Below are 17111 nucleotides of genomic sequence, written 5' to 3'. Positions count from 1 at the left end.
CAGTGCGGGTTAGGAGAATGGCTGCGCCTGAGCTGAGAGCACAGCATGCAGCCCAGTCCGCCAATCGGTCAGATGGAGTTGGGTGGAGGTGGGTGGGGTTTCATGCAGCGCACTAAACTCTCCGGGATGTGTTAAGGGGCCTTCAGATTTAACCAAGCGAGATTCTTAGAACAAGCAAGCTAAACCATGCTTCTCTCTCTTTCATTCTGCAGAAGTACATCAGGAGCATGGAGCTTGGTTAACTAGCTGTATGCCTCGTAATGTACAGAGAGCAGGGATGAAGGAGAAGACAGCGACGGAGGCACCTGGCTGGGCAGAGGCAGGAGCAACACTGTCAGGAAGAAGGGATGGCTGGGGCTCCTGCTCACGCCATTGAAGAGCCACAGCGAGCCATCACTGGTTGGCACGTAGCTAGAACCAGGGTCTATAGGGACTGCCCTTCATTGCTGGAAAAAATTTTTAAAAATTCATTCACAGGATGTGGGCTTCGCTGGCTGGGCCACCATCCCTAATTGCCCTTGAGAAGATGGTGGTGAGCTGCCTTCTTGAACCGCTGTAGTCCGTGTGGTGTAGGTACACCCACAGTGCTGTTAGGAAGTGAGTTCCAGGATTTTGACCCAGCGACAGTGAAGGAACAGGGATACATTTCCAAGTTAGGATGGTGAGTGACTTGGAGGGGAACTTCCAGGTAGTGGTGTTCCTGCAAATGACCAAGAACCAGTGTTGCCGAAGACTGCGCATGTCTAGGGAGCTTGTTGGTCACATCTGCCAGCTGCTGCAGGATTTGGCACCACAGGGACATGGAGGGTATCCACTGCCAGTGGCTATGAAAGTGACCGTGGTGCTCAATTTCTATGCCAGTGGCTTTTTCCAAGGTTCCACAGCTGACCTCTGTGACATATCACAAGCCTCCACCCACAAATGCTCCCATGAGGTCACGGATGCCATCTTCACAAAGGCACAGAACTTTGTGCATTTTGCCTGGGATCAAGAAAGCCAGGATGCAAGAACGCTGGGATTTGCCCAGGCCTCAGGTTTCCCACAGGTACAGGTCGCCATCAACTGCACTCATGTGGCACTCAGATCTGTGGGCAACAAGCGGTCAACTATGTCGACCGCAAGAGCTTCCACTCACTGAATGTTCAGCTGGTGTGCGACCAATATAAACGCATCTTGCAGGTGTGCACATGGTTCCCAGTGAGCGTTCATGACTCCTACATCCTTAGCAGGTCTCAGATTCCTGACATCTTCCAGGCTCCAGAGAAGCTGCAGGGATGGCTCCTTGGGGACAAGAGTTACCTGCAGAGGATGTGGCTGATGACACTTGTGCGGAGGCTTCAGACTGCAGCAGAGCAAAGGTATAACAAGGTTCATGCTGAAACTTGCATCTTGATGGAGTAAACCATCGGGATGCTGAAAATGAGGTTCCAGTGCCTGGACTGGTCTGGTGGAGCCCTGCAATACAGTCCGCAGAGGGTGTCACGCATCATTGTCACCTGCTGTGCCCTTTAAACCTGGCGCTGTAACGGGGAGAGGAGCTGGCTGAGGAGATGATGGAGGAGCTCCACATGTCCTCCAATGAGGAGGATGTTGACAGGGATGAGGGTGAACAGGTCCTGGAATGCGAGGATGCTGGCGATGAGGCCATTGCACAGGCTAGACGAGGCAAGCGCAATCGGGAGGCCCTCATTGTTGCTAGATTCATGAAGAATGATGATGACAGTGAAGAGACACCATAGATCCTCACATAGCCTCTGTGACTGTCTGACTCCTGTCTGGCTGAGGGCTGCTCGCTTGAGCTCAGTGGTCAGAGACATATCATGGAGACGCAACCATGAAACTTTAAATGCACCTGATCCTTTGTCAGCCTTCAGCACCTGGCACCTTCAGGAGCACAGCATCACTGGACACAGGTGTTCAATAGATGGGGGGCCAGGCGCAACTCAAAGGTCCTGAGAGCACACAAAGACACTGCCTGCCCACTACATTCTGGCAGCAATAATAAGCACCATCGAGATGTAGGTATCAGTAATGTGTCTAGGGTTTGTGAGGCTGGACCATCACTTTCGTCTGAAGGTTGCACAAAGCACAGAGAAGAGGCTCTGGACTGAGACACCTGCCTTTATCTTGTGTAGAAAGGTTTCATATCTGGACGACATGAACACTGCTCATCAGAACAAGGGGCCATAGGCAGGGAGACATTCTTGAGAGTTTATTCACAATGGTGTACAGTACTTACAAGTGAATAACACCCATGCACAGGTGGTACAGCTACATCGAAACGTCAACTGTATTCCTCTGCAGATGCTGTCAGACCTGCTGAGTTTTTCCAGGTATTTTTGTTTGTGTTCTAGATTTCCAGCACCCACAGTATTTTTCTTTTATCTTCTCAGCCAATGTCTGCCTGCACTGTCGAGACCTTCCATGCTCGATGGACCCAGTTAATCACATTTTGGTTTAATGTTTGCAAGTTTCCTTTAAATTTTGTCTTTGTTTTTGAGGGACTGCTTTTTACTTTGTTAATTTAGTTTATTTGGTTGACTCAAAAGAGTTACATCTTCTTAACCTTCCTAAACCTGCTGCTACATCTTGGTGCTCACCTGGCATCCACAGTGGAGATGAAGGCAGCCTGCTGACTGCTACACCCTGTCTCTGATGACCTTGACAGGAGTCCTCTGGAGGGCCGAGACCTAGAGGACCCTGGCCTGCTTTCGGGGTCCTGCTGTGTGGCAGTGGCACCATACTCGGCCTGTGGAGCTGGAGCTGCTGAAGTCACAGGAAGAGGGTTTTTGGATGGGCAAGACACTCCCGGAGTCACCTGGGTGGGTGGGTCCATGGTGTGCACATGCTGATCCTCCTCCCTATGGGTGTCCCTGGGCCCCTGGCTGGCTCTTTGAGGAGAAGGGGAAGCTGGATTGAGATCAAGCTGTCTGGCACCCCTCCTGCGTTGACACTGTTGAAGGCCAATTATGGCATCAGCGATGAGTTCAGCCCATGCAGCAGTGCAGGAGTGACATCCTTGACCAAGGTCTCCATGGCAGCTGCCATCCTACCAGTGTTGACCTCGGTGTGTTTGCATGCCGAAGCTATCACCTCAGACTGAAGGCGGACAGACTCCTCCATTGTCCCTTACAATCTGAGGAGTACAGCGGACAACCCTTTCTGATGTTCCTGAGCTTGCCTTTGCACTCCAGCAACTGTAACATGGCCGACTCCAGAGGCTCATCATCTGACTCAGACTCAGCAAAATTCTGACCTCCAGCTGTCCTCCGAGTACCGGACACCTGGAAAAGCCCTGCCGCTGCCTGCTGTAAAGTTAGGTCCCACCGAGGTGTGTGTTTCTGCCCTGGTGGAGGATGTAGGTGCATGCTGTGATGGGTCTTCAGTTGGGATTTCAGCAGATCCCTCTTCCCAGGTGCCTTTGGGTCATGAACTCCCTTGGCTGTTTCCCAGATGTGCCTGCGAAAGCAAGGAGAGATAATTACTGCATGGCAGCAGCCTGTGAAACAAGACACATCACTCACAGCACGGTTGTCTGATGGATGTTGCACTGCTAGATCCTCACTTGGTCGAGCACCGCCGAACTCCCATCAGCACAGGAATGGTCCAGATTTATTTTCAAAGTCCTTGAGGACTTGGATTTCAGGCATTCCTCCACCAGTCTACAACCTCTCCCTTTTGTTGTGTGCCAGCTTGTCCTGCATGAATAGAGATGTAGAGAGTGTAATCAGGATGCCTGTCAGGCCAGATGTAAGTATGTCTGGCATGTGTGGGTGGTGAGTGGTCCCATTGATGGGATGAGGACAATGAAGGTGTGGGTGAGAGAGTGAATAGTGATGTCCCTTAAATTGGCAGTCAGTGAGGGACCTGTGAATGTGTGATTGGTTTGTGAGTGTGTGAATTGAGAGTGATGAGAAGAGTGAATTACCCTGGTGGAACAGAGGGGATCATCCATCCTCTATCGGCACTGGATGGCTGTCTTCTTTTGCAGGGTATTGGCACTGAGCACTGCTGCTGCTGGACTGGTGATGTTGCCCCTCCTGTGGCCAGTGCGGTGGTGGAGGACATCAGGGTGGGCCTTCACGCCACCCAAAAGGTGTCCCAGAGATATATCATTGAATCAGGGTCTGCAGCCTTCTTGTCTTTTGGGGCCATGTGTTCATGGGCCGCCCTGGGCTGGAAGCACCGAGAGGTGTGTGTGGCTGCACTTTAAATAAGGCACCTGGCATGAGGAAGTGGTGAGGCGATGGTGTGGCGGGTGAATGAGAGTCCGCCCGCCATCGAAATGGTTAGTTTCTTGGGAATGCATGATTGATGAGGCTGGTTTGGGATGATACGATGTGAAAAGCCACAATTGTGGCTGGCAAATAAAATGTTATTTTTTCCGCCTGCTACGGCACTTAGTGCACATCTGGAATGATTCCACCCTGTGACTTCCTGTCCACATTTCCAGGGCCAACCTCTCCCACCCCACCATCACCCAGGATTGTCTCGCTCCTCCATCCAGGGCCAGCAGGACAAGTGGGCTGAATTTTCACTCATGACTCAGAAGTCTAGAGTCAGGAAAAGTTCCAATTCCGCAAAACTGACTTGGGAGAAAATGCTCTGGATCTTCGGATTTTTATTCCATGAGCAGGGGCGGGTGTTAATGGGCATTGGACCTGCTTACCTGCGGACATTGTGGAGGCAGCTACTGAGGCAGCAGGGTGCCAAGGCGTGTTGATTAAAGGGCCCACCTCAGTCCTCTGGAACGTCATTCCAGCTGTAAAAAAAACCAAAAACAACCATGTAGCCCTCACCATTCATACACCCTCACCCCCACACATTCCCCATGCCCCATCTATGCCAACTTATGCCACATTGTGCTCCCACCCACATGGGCTCCATACCTGTCCTGCCAACCTATTCTCTACTACACATCCCAATGGCCCTTTATAGTTCCTAAGCCAACCTATACATCAATCCACCCCCATGGCTTGTTATAGCCTCATGCCAGCTAATGCCAACCCATGCCCCCTATCACCACCTTTTGCCCATACGCCTACCACCAGGCAGAGATTAAATAAAATAAAGTTCCTACTATCTTTTGCAGCTATTGCAGACTTTACTTTTCACTCTCATTCATAAAAACCCATTAACAAGCATTTCATTTAGTTGTATAATCCCTTATAAAAACAAATATTGGAATTCATAGTCCCACTTCAAAGAATGTGTAACTACTTGGAGCTGTTAATCAAACTGAAATGGCAGTCAACACTCACCTAACAATGAAAACATGAAGGTTTATGTCAACAGACAGAGTAAAATAGCAAGTAATTTTTTTTTAACATTACAGGTGACTTTTTCAAAGCATTAAAGGGCAGGAGTTTTAAGTGCCTTGATAGCCTGACAGCTCCCTTTGACAGTCCATTTTTGTCAAATGTCAAGTCTTGATAATTGGTTTTGACAGTTCTAATGTGCTTCACCATTGCAATTAATTTATGCACTTTTTATGCACATTCATGCCTATTTCTAGCCACCCCAAAAGACACATGACCTCTCTCTAAGGGCACCTTACCTCTCCCAAAGGGCATCCAGTCTTCCCAAAAGGTTTCTCAGGACCATATCCAAAGGGGTACCTTAACTCTTGAAAAGGGTATTCTGGTTATCAAAGTGAATCCACAAAATTCAGACCTGCTCCTCCAGGTCTAATTTGCACATGTCAGGCTTCAGGCATCTCTTAATCAAAATCACCCATGCATGGAGGCAGCTGCTGATTACTATGGGCAGCTGCCTCTGAAATTTGCATTTACAAATCCCAACCAGGGCCCATCCCCACCCCAGCAAAAATGGTAGGTGCTGTGTTTGGGATGGGACTTCTGGACTTGGGCCTCTTACACCTTTTTTGCCGCCATGGAGAGGCTCTCCGTCATCACCAAAATCCAGATCTAAGTGTCTATTGATGACTTTGCAATTTAAAAAGCAACTCTGATTTATAAAACTCAGTCAATACATTTAAATTCCTTCAAGTATTTAATCCTTTATAAAAACAAACATTTCCTTTAAGTACTTAATTTCTCAAGAAAACAAACATTGTATTCATGCCTCATATCAAAGACTTTATAACCACTTGGAGTTGGCAGTCAAACTATGAACTTATAGGCCCCTCACTGTGATAATGATAGGTTGTGGAATCAGTCATGCAGCACTAAATTTTTTATGACAGCTCTCAGGCTTATGACAACAGACAGCTAGTGAAATTGCAAGCACTGATTTGCAGGCTGATCTTTTTCCTGAAAATTTAAAGAGGTTGGGGATTTAAATGTCTTGACAGCTTGGCAGTTCCTCTGAGCGCATTTAGTTTTTATGCACATTCATGTCGACATTTAACAATCCTAAAGGACATTTGACCTCTTCCTAAGGGCATCTGGCCTCTCCTAAAGGGCATCTTACCTCTCTGAAAGAGCACTTTATGTCTCCCAAAGGGGTAACTGGACCTCTCCAAAAGGGCACCTTATATCTCCAGTAGTGGCACTTCATCTCTCCAAATAACTCTGGCAGCTTTAGATCTTCTTTTCAAGTGTCTAAAGCCCATCAGTCATGTTTTGGATATACCAATAATGAAAATTGCATCTGTTTGAAGGCAGCTGCACTTTTACATGTTCAGCTGCTTCTGTGAACCATGGATATGCAAACAACTGCCCCTTTCCCACCCACTCAACCTACAAAAATAGTGGGTGTCAAGTTTGAGGGCATGACTTCTGAAATCAGGCTTCAGCGCCATTTTGGCTAAGGGGTGGAGCCTTCTGTCATTACAAAAATTCGGGTCAAGCACTTCTGCTTAACCGGGGCTCAGAAAAATAGAAACTCCAAGTCCCCTAGGCTGTTTTACGAGTGGCTTCCAGTGGTCCCTTTGACATATAATACCACTATCTCAAACTCATCTTGTGATCCTGAGTCACATAAAAATCTCATATCCGTTCTTTTATTAAAAACAGGTAATGCTATTCAAGCGATAAGTAAATTTAATATTGAAAGCCATTATAGTATCTATAGCCAGCATGCTGAAGTCATAAATGCATTTCCTGCTCTATTTCCAATAAGATATTCCTATTTTTATCTTCTGTCTCAAGTTTCCCCTTCCCATTTTGGGACTTCCACCTATATATTGGGAGCTGATGAAATCTGCAAAACAAGTCAATGAGCGGCTCCACGTGGAATGCAGAAAAATGGTACCTAAACTTGGAGCATAAAAAGAATAAATTTTAAAAAAAGTATGTTCTGCAAATGAAAAGTTTTTCTTTTAAGTGTACTTTGCTTGGTAAATATATGTATTGAATATATTCATTCGTTTTCTCTTAAGATATTTGTGAATTCAAGAAATGGCCAAATAATATTTAAGTTAGAACTTAGAGTTGCTGCAGGCTTAGGTCTGAACTCTGGAATTCCCTCCCTAAGCCTCTCTGACTCTCTTTCTCCCTTGAAGAAAATGCTTAAAACCTACCTCTTTGACCAAGATTTTGACTATCTGCACTAAAAGTGCCTTATCAGCAAAAGTGCTAATTTTGCTTTATAATAATTACTTTCGAATGTTTTATGATGTTCAAGGTGCTATATAAGTACATACATGTTATTTGTAGTTGCATGTTTGTATTACACTCCTCGAATTATTATTTTAACAGAAGTATTATTAACCTGTCTAAACGCTTAATGTGATCACCTGCCAATATCACTAACAATAATTTCTAGGCCCTTGTTTCATATTGAATGTGAAATATGCAATAAATATTGCAGGAACATGTAATTGTGCTTTTATCAACAAATTTGAAATATTAAAAAATTGTGCACCTGTAGGAAATAATTCTTAACACCTTGTGTGATATCAAGGTACCAAGATAATAACTTTAAATCCTTCATCATAAAATCAACATTCCATCTAATCCTGCCTCACAAATTCAATCCATGCTTAGGTCCTATGCCACAAAATATGATATTTGTTCAGGGCTTATATCAGACCTGTAGGTTGCTGTCATGGGATGTCTTTAATTGATAAAGGTAGTGACAATACAGAACTGAAATGATAAGAAGAATTGCAGGGCAAAGTTGCAGATCATTTAAAAGCTGCAATTTATATTATGATTGAATTAAAAGGCAGTAATAAATCTGTGGGTTCAAATGTTGACCATAAAGTTACATTTATAACATCATCTGAATTACTTGATTGGGTTATTGCCTTATAACTTGTCAAGCAGAATCTATTATCCTGTTTACACTGGACACTTAAAATTCAATACCATCATTTTGCAAAGATTTCAAAATGCAAGTGAAATAATGTACTTGGCACAGACATTGCTTGATGTTTGGGTGACTCATAATTCAGATTTCCGGAGGGGTGGGAGTCATAATTTGATTCCTATCCTGAGGGTAAATGGATTGGAAACATTGATTTTACTTTTGATTTTAGGGAGATCGTAACCCTTGCAGATCCCATGAAGCTTGCATGATAATTGCTCGTTGTCTGATATTTCCCAATTTCAAATTAACCCTTAGAGAGCTGCAAGCTGTAAAGTTTGTGATCACACCAGGTCACACTGATTTTTCAGTCATCTTAAAACTCCATAACAGACATGCTTCGGCATTTATTTCTCCTTCAGGACTCAAGTGTGAAAAAGATTGGTTATTATTTTTGTTGTTTATTTATATAAGGCTTATATTATGATACTTTTCCAAAACATCAGTCCCAATGACACTCAACATTTTTCTTGCACCACCATTTGGCTGACAAGTGAATCTTGAAGAATATTCATTTGAACACTCCCTCATTGGTTGATTCCTCTTTTTGACCAGCCCTGTAGTCCTGCAGCAATCAAGCACTAGCCGGCCAATTAACAGCTGCCTCGTGGATGTCCCAGCGAATTAAAGGCTCTGGGGGAGTTGGAGCTCAGAAGGCCTTCTGTGGGGCCGGCAGAGGGAAGGAGAGAAAAGGAATTCAAGGCCGAGTGTTGTCTGGAAGGCGGTGCCGGAGGCGGGTGCACAGGTGGATGCAATTACCAGCGTCGGAGGTTGGGGGGAGGGTGGGGAGATGTTGGTAGAATGGGGGATGTGTAGGTGGGGATGTGGGGGGGTGGGCGGTGTTAAAGAGATGCCAGCTGTGAACATGAGCACAAGGCATGGCCTTGCGGAGAAGGGCAAAGTGCAGTGTAGGGGCAGGCGTTGAAGTTCAGCCGCAGGCAGATGGGCTACGGTGATCCTGTCAGCCCCAGTCTTCCTGGAATGCTTAAAAACCACTGATCTTTGAGGACAAATTCTCACAAACCACAAGGGCTTGAAGAAAGGCAACCAAACTTCTGGTCTAATATTAGGTCCTTTTGTCTTGGACTCTAGGTGTGAGATTTGGTTCTTAGTCAGACTGTAGTCATACTCTGGTACCTGCTTAACATTTGTTTATTAGTACTGCTTTTAAACAGGTTACAGAGTAGGCATGTGACTCTTCGGTATGATTCCAACCTCTCTCAGAGTGTGACACATGACTGACCATGTCAATGGTATATCATCATCTACGTCACACATTAGCATATCCCATCTGTCAACCCCTTATACTATACCATCCAACCACTGGAAGTGGCAGCAGTATGGTTACATGATGATTAATGATGACTCCCTGTGTGCCTCCTCCAGGCTGTCACCAAATGGTGGGACATTCTCCTCCCATGGGAAGGCAAGAGGAGGCATCCTCATCTGACGAAGAAAGCAGGACCTTGCTACAATATCAGTAAAGGGGTGAAAAACCTTTTACGTTCTGCAAGTGTGAATGAGCATCCCAACTCTCAATGTATCTGCACAACTATGGGAGGATATGTATGTGGTGAGCAAGGGAGGTGTCTGCCAGGGTCTGGGCGACTGGCCTCTGCATACCCACAATGCTGACTGAAAGACTTTTGATACCCTGTAAGGCTTGCGGAAGCAGGGACCTGATTGCCGGGAAGGTTACCTGCAAAGGTAGCAGTGCCACGATGTGAAGCACAGGAGAACCAGTGAGTGAGCATCCCTACCTGAGGGATTGATCCATCCAGATGTGGAACTCATCATTCTTCACAGGAGAAGAGAATCCCCAACATCTGCCAAGGGTTGATTACAGATGGGGGTGTACTGAACTTGACACTGCTGACCAAGATGGAGGAGAAAATACTGCTTCTGATCAGTCAACAGGGGGTCAGATAGGTTGAAACAGGAAAGGCCGGAGTTAATAGTGGGAGTGTTGAATTTCCTGGGATTCCTCTGTATCCTTGGGGGTGAGGGAGTGTGGCAGGGATGGTGGGGCGGGCTGAGTGTATGTGTTGCAGTGGTGGAGATGATCACTTCTGTGAGATGCTTGATTTGTTGCATCTGTTCGAGATGCAATTATTTTTACTTAATTTTTATCCACATTGTTGAGTTGCTTTCATGCATATTATTTCTTCAATAGGTCATACATGGGTCCAGGAGAGACCATCAACGAGGGTTTGACATATTTCCTGAGGAAGAGAAGGGGAACTCAGAGAGTGCACCATCTAATTTTTTCTCCACACTTAGCACCAGCTCAGATATTAGCACCTCGGTGGGTATGTGTGCATCAGCTGATTCCATAGTAGCCAATGGTTTGAGTACTGCACAATCACTGGACCAGGAGGCTGTGGCAGTCCAGGATTTTGACACTCAGAGGACGGTGGGAGTCCAGCTTGATGCTGAACCCAGGCAGATGGTGAACCTCTGGAATTGTATGTGAGGTGGCAGATATTGGATGTCCAATGGGCAGTGCAAGAAGATCTGGCTGAGATTTCTCAGGGTATGTATGCCCTAGCAAGGATAGTGGAGGAGTCCATCCAGATCATAAGTGCTGCTATCTGCCTCTCTTTTGAATGTGTGGCTTCTTTCATAGATGGTGTGTGTTGATGTGTGAGCCTTTTGGAGGTAGTGTTTGTTTAATGGACTTGGACAGATGTCAGATAGTATCTCCATAAAGCTGGTTTTGAGAGGCCGCCAAACCATTAGCTGAAACACCTCATTATCAGGGCGCATTCATCTCCCTGCCACCCACTCTCTGATTGCCCTCATGTGGCTCGACATGTTGCTCTGGATCCTGATATTACTCTTCTGGATTGCTTTAGTTGTCATCTGAAGATGCCTAATGGTCCGTGGTACCTTCATTTGTCAGTTCTTCTGTCTGCAATGCCAAGTTGTGCAGGGCACAGCAAACGACAACGATCAAGGGCACGACCCAGTGCCTACTGTGAGGTGCTAGCTGATTGGTCAAGGCAGCAGACTCTCATTTTTAGCAAACTAATTGTCTTCTATATAGTTGTCCTGGTGCAATCATGGTTTGCATTGTGCTTCTCCGCCTCCGGACATGGATGCTCGATCAGCACTATAAGCCTTAACTCCTTCCCTTGTCTCCAACTAACCAATCATCTAGTTATGTGAACAGGTGTGGCATCTGGGGATACAGGCATCATGGCTGCTCCCAGGGTACTGCGCTCACACCTGCAGGATGTGCAGACAGTGATCACCTACTAACTGCACATTCAGGGAATGAAATCATTCCCGGTTCACAAGCTCCCCTGACTGCCCCGCCAGTGCCTTGATGGCTGCATGCATGCATGCAATTGATCCCTTACACTTTAGGGAATCCTATGATTGCTCTCTTGACCTGACTGTAGTTGTCATTGATAAACTATATGAGGCTGTCCACTCTCCTGAACAATGCATCGGTTACCATTTGATACAATGATGGGCTGATGAATGTGATCTGCTGCAGAGATCTTCTATTGACCCTTGAAAAGATCCCAAGACATAGAAATTTAAGGCCATTGTGACCTTCAGTGCCACAGCATCCATGCAGTTAGAACTTACACTATCTCCCCTGCAAGCATCTCGCTGATGGATAACTGTCTCCCTGAAGATATACAGCCTTCTACAACACTGGCAGCCTGTCATATGAAGGTGACTTGAGCAAGGCTTATACACTATTTCCTTCAGGGTAATGTCTTCTCCTTGGACAGCCCTGTCCACACTCCTCTCTGAGGCCTTCTGGCCCTTCGAGATCACTATGCAGTGCCTGTGCGCGGTAACCTGATTACTGCTGTCCATGGCCAGCTGCCCTCCTCTCTTGCATTCTCCTTCCATCATCCCCACTTGAGGATCCTCCATTGGAGTGCACTATTCCCATGGCCCCTGTGCCTCCTCTGTTTCAGCCTGCCTGTGATGGCTGCTCTTCTAAATGACTCCTTTACAGCTGAACCCTTCACTGACTCAACATCAGGCGTTTGCTCAGAATGTTCAGATAACAATTTCCCTCACCTCCCATGTAGTCTGAGCGGCAGCCTCCAGCTCCTCACTGTGCTACTCTCATGAAGCCTTTTATCTTGCCTTTGTGTGCTCCTTGGATGACTCTCCTGTGATTCCCTCCTGCTGTTGCAGTCCATGAGAGCACCGGTTAATTGCATGGGCAACAAAAAATTGTGGCAAATTAAAATTGCCACAACTAGCTCTTAATTGACCTGTATTGAAATGTGGGCTGGCTTCTGGCTTTTTGCAAATGCCCTTTTTGTTTCTTATTTTCTTTTAAGTCCTATTTTCTTGTAACAGCTCTGAAGCAGCAAGCCATTCACACTTGCATAAATTGTAAATGGCTAAGCCAGTGAATCTTCCAAGGTTTGGTTTCATTGGGTATTCACAGTAAGCTCCTACAACAAGAACTTATATTTATATAGCGCCTTTAATGTAATAAGGTGTCACAAGGCACTTCACAGGAATGTTGTCAAACAACATTTGATGTTGATAAAAACAAAAAAAACTGCGGATGCTGGAAATCCAAAACAAAAACAGAATTACCTGGAAAAACTCAGCAGGTCTGGCAGCATCGGTGGAGAAGAAAAGAGTTGACGTTTCGAATCCTCATGAGAGACCACCTGTAGAGATGTCACAAGACCCAAGACGAAGGACGGAGAGGCTGCACGAGATGGGTATTGTATATCTCCAGGGTGGGAGGCCTAATGCCTGATCCCCGGTGGGCGGGTAAGGTGGACAATTTGTACATAATGGTTAAATGCACTTGTATAATCTGGCATAACGGTTAGTTTTTACCTTGTTTAATTATTTGGGAGTGGTTACACGGTGTTAATTATAACTATGTTAACTAAATACGGATTTTTCCTCAGGTTAATGTAAATAAATAATTAATAAAGTAACACACATTCAGATGATATAATTCAGGGTAGGTCTTCGGACCACTAACCATGTGACCAGCTATCTAGTTTCATCAGTACCTAAGTGACGAACATCCACGCTTACCAAATTTGACGTACTGAAAATCAAGATCAGGCGACCCAGAGCTCCACTTCCACCTGATTCGCCGCCCTCGGCGGTGACTTTCTCACTGCCCTTGGCTGTGGTTTCCTGGAGTTAAGACGCAACGTGGACGAGCCACGTAAATACTCGGATTGGACGCTACATATATAGAGATATTAGGGCATATGACCAAAAGCTTCATCAAAGTTGTAGGTTTTAAGGAGCATCTGAAAGGAAAAAACGGAGATAGAAAGCCAGAAAGGTTTAAAATAGGGATTTCAGAGCTTAGGGCCTCGACAGCTGAAGGCATAGCCACTAATGGAGAAATTAACTTCAGAGGTGCTCAAGAGGCCAGAACTGGAGGAACACAGATATGTTGGAGGGTTGCAGGACTGAAGGAGATGATAGAAATAGAGACAGGTGAAGTCAATTGAAAACAAGGCTGCGAATTTTAAAATTGCTGCTTAACCAAGAGCTAGTGTAGGTCACTGAACACAAGAGTAATGGGTGATGGAACTTGGTTCAAGTTAGGATTCATACAGCAGGGCTTTGGATGAGCTCAAGTTTACGGAAGGTAGAATGTGGGAGACCAACCTGGAATATGTTGGAATTGTCAAGTATAGAGGTAGCAAAGGCATGAATGAGGGTTTCAGTAGCAGATAAGTTAAGGTAAGGGTAGAGTCAGGAGTTGACATAAAGATGGAAATAAGCAGTTTTAGTGGTGGCATGGATATGTTGTAGGACCCCATCTCCGGGTCAAATACTGGACCAAGATTGCAAACAACCTGGTTCAGCCTCAGACATTTGCCAGTGAAATGGATGGAGCCAGTGGCTAAAGAATGGAGTTTATGGCGAGGACTGAAGACAGTGGCTTTGTTGTTCCCAATATTTAGTTGCGGGAAATTTCTGCTCAACTAGTAGGGATGTCAGAGAAGCAGTAAGGTAATTTAGAGTCAATGGAGTGGTCGAGAGAGGTCATGGTGAGATGCAACTGATTGTTGTCAAGCTACACATGGGGCAGCATTTTCCCCCTGTCGGGTGGGTTGTGCGGGAGCAGGCGTGAGCGGGCAGGTTTCCGATTGGCGCCCCCGATTGGGGGCGCGCCGCCATTTTACGTGGGCTGGCCAATTAAGGCCTACCCAGTGTGATGTCCATCTGGAAGCGCTTCCTGTACAGGCGGTGGGGGTGGATTCCCTGAGCAGGTCTGTGTGCTTTTCTGCGCATGCGCATGGAAGAGCGCACAGATCTCCCTGAGGCAAAGTGCTGCCTTAGGGAGATCGATTGAACTTTTAAAAATTTATTGAAGGTAAGAAAAAATTTTCCTGACATGTTGCCTCATGTGACACTGTTACATGAGCTGGGACATGTCCATTACTTTTATTTAAAAAATTTCCGAACATTTTAAATCCCTCATGAAACCTCATCCCGCTCGTGGATGAGGTTTCATGTTTTTTCACAAGGCTACCTGGGCTCTTCACCTGCCCGGCAACCTTAAGGTTGGACGGGCAGGTCCATTAATTATTTGAATTACTTTCCCAATGGCCTTAATAGGCCGTTGACAGGTCAGCGGGCGCGCAGCTGACTCGGCTGCATGCCCGCCGAACTGAAAGTCTAAATGATGTGGGGTGATATCAGGACGCACGCCTGTGGGCCCCGCCCCCACACGCCAACCAGGAAATGCTGCCCATGAAAACTAACGCTGTATTTTTGGATGTCTTGGCTGAAGGCAGCATGTAGCTGAGAAGTAGGAGGGGCCAAGGGTAGATCTTGAGGGATGCCAGAAGTAATTGTGCAGGCATGGGGGTAGCTTGACAGAGTGTGGTAATGGGTAACCTGGTCTGTCATCAGCCTGTGGTCTATGGATTTGCATGCAGAGCAATAAGATGCAAGGCTGTGTGAGCCTACTGTAAATAGCAATAGGCTGTGATATCCATGTTTGGGCTATCTGGTAACTCTTTAGTGTCACAAACAAATAAAACTAAATTAACAAAATCAGGGACAAAGTAAAAGGCAGTCCCTTAAAGGGAAGCTACAAAAATGAACAGCCTACTGCACCTGGTATTCCCAGGCAGTCTCCCATCCAAGTACTAACCAGGCCTGAGTCTGCTTAGTTTCTGAGATCAGATGTTTGCAGACTAGTATGGCCTTAGTAGATGGATCTATTGGGTTGCCTAGGGCTCAGGGGCAACACACCCTTATATCTGTTTCATGCAGCAATGCCTCCACTTCACCAAGCATCAAACAGGGAGCTGTATCAAAACAAAAAAATGCTGGAAATATTCATCAGGTCAGGCAGCATCTGCAGAGAGAGAAACAGAGTTGAAGTTTTAGGTTGATGATCTTTCTTCAAAACTAGGAAACCAGGAAAAGAAATTAATTTTCTACCTTTCTCTCACATTGACATCTCTGTCCTTGGTCTGCTGCAATGTTCCAGTAAAGCTCAATGTAAGCTTGAGGAACAGCACCTCATCTTTTGATTAGGCACCTCACCACCTTCCAAACTCAACATTGAGTTCAATAATTTCAGACCGTAAACTCTGTTTTGTTTCCTTTTCTCTGTATGTTTTGGTTTCTCTCTTATTTTCACCTTCAGATAGTAGCACACCTGCTGCAGGCACAGCTTGGGTTGAATAATACATTCCAAAAATATGAGCACTAGGCGCCTGTGCTGAAATATTATTGGACCCAATGACATCGGGTCTTGTTCTGGACGTCATCACGCCAGTTCTGGATAATACGGCTGGTGGGCGGGGCTAAAAATCGGGACCCTGCCCGCATTATCCAAATGTCATTAAATGGGGTATTTAAGCTCATTAATCAGGCAATTGACTGGAATAATATGTAGTGTGAGCAATAAAATGCTTGCGGAGTGTGCTTCAAGCCGGGTGGATTTTTCGTTTTTTATTACGATGGGTTTAAAGGGTTCAGCTGATCCCTAAGTTTCAGCTTACCAGTTCAGAGTTCTGTGACTGCTGGAAATGCTTCATGCAAGAAGCAGAATTTGCATTTGTAGTAATTATAGTTTTGATAAACGTAGGGCTGTAACTTTAAGAATAATCCTGCGTTGTAAGATCACATGATCTGTGTAAACCAATCAGTCTTCAGTGTGAGGAACCTCCAGGAGGGAGTTCTTCTTTAGTTATAGAGTTAGATTCACACATTTAGCTGCTGCTGCTGTCTTGTAAATAAAGTTCAATGTTTCCACCAAGAAATGTACCTGGAAAATCAAGTCTATAATAAACTGGCGATGTGGACAAATCAGTTCCGGTGCTGTCCCTCACCCAGCGATTGTGAGTATCTAAGATAATTAAAAGTTCAGCAGGTCCTAGGGAAGGAAAATGGAATGTTAGCCTTTATTTCAAAGGGAATTGAGTATAAAAACAGGGAAGTCTTGCTAAAACTATACAAGGCACTAGTTAGACCACACCTAGAATACTGAGAACAGTTTTCATCCCCTTATCTGAGGAAAGATATACTGGCATTGGAGGCAGTCCAGAGAAGGTTCACTAGGTTTATCCTGGATATGGAGGGATTTTCTTATGAGGATAGGTTGAGTCAGTTGGGCCTGTACTCATTGGAGTTTAGAAGAATGAGAGGTGACCTTATTGAAACATATAAGGTTCTTAGGGGGCTTGACAGGGTAGATGCTGAGAGGTTATTTCCCCTTGTGGGAGAGTCTAGGACCAGACGGCATAATCTCAGAGTAAGGGGTCGCCCATTTAAGACAGAGATGAGGAGGAATTTCTTCTCTCAGAGGGTAGTGAATCTGTGGAATTCTTTGCAACAGAGGGCTGTAGAGGCTGGGT

General features: G+C 45.6%; 1 pseudogene; it reads right to left on the bottom strand.

Annotated features, from left to right (window-relative positions):
* Positions 1 to 15348: 15348 nt before the first annotated feature.
* Positions 15349 to 15457, bottom strand: LOC121285639 (annotated as a pseudogene).
* Positions 15458 to 17111: the final 1654 nt, after the last annotated feature.

Source organism: Carcharodon carcharias, chromosome 1, assembly GCF_017639515.1.
Source record: "Carcharodon carcharias isolate sCarCar2 chromosome 1, sCarCar2.pri, whole genome shotgun sequence".
Classification (NCBI taxonomy): Eukaryota; Metazoa; Chordata; class Chondrichthyes; order Lamniformes; family Lamnidae; genus Carcharodon; species Carcharodon carcharias.
Note: the sequence above shows the minus strand (reverse complement) of the source record. Positions and strands in the feature narration are given on the sequence as shown.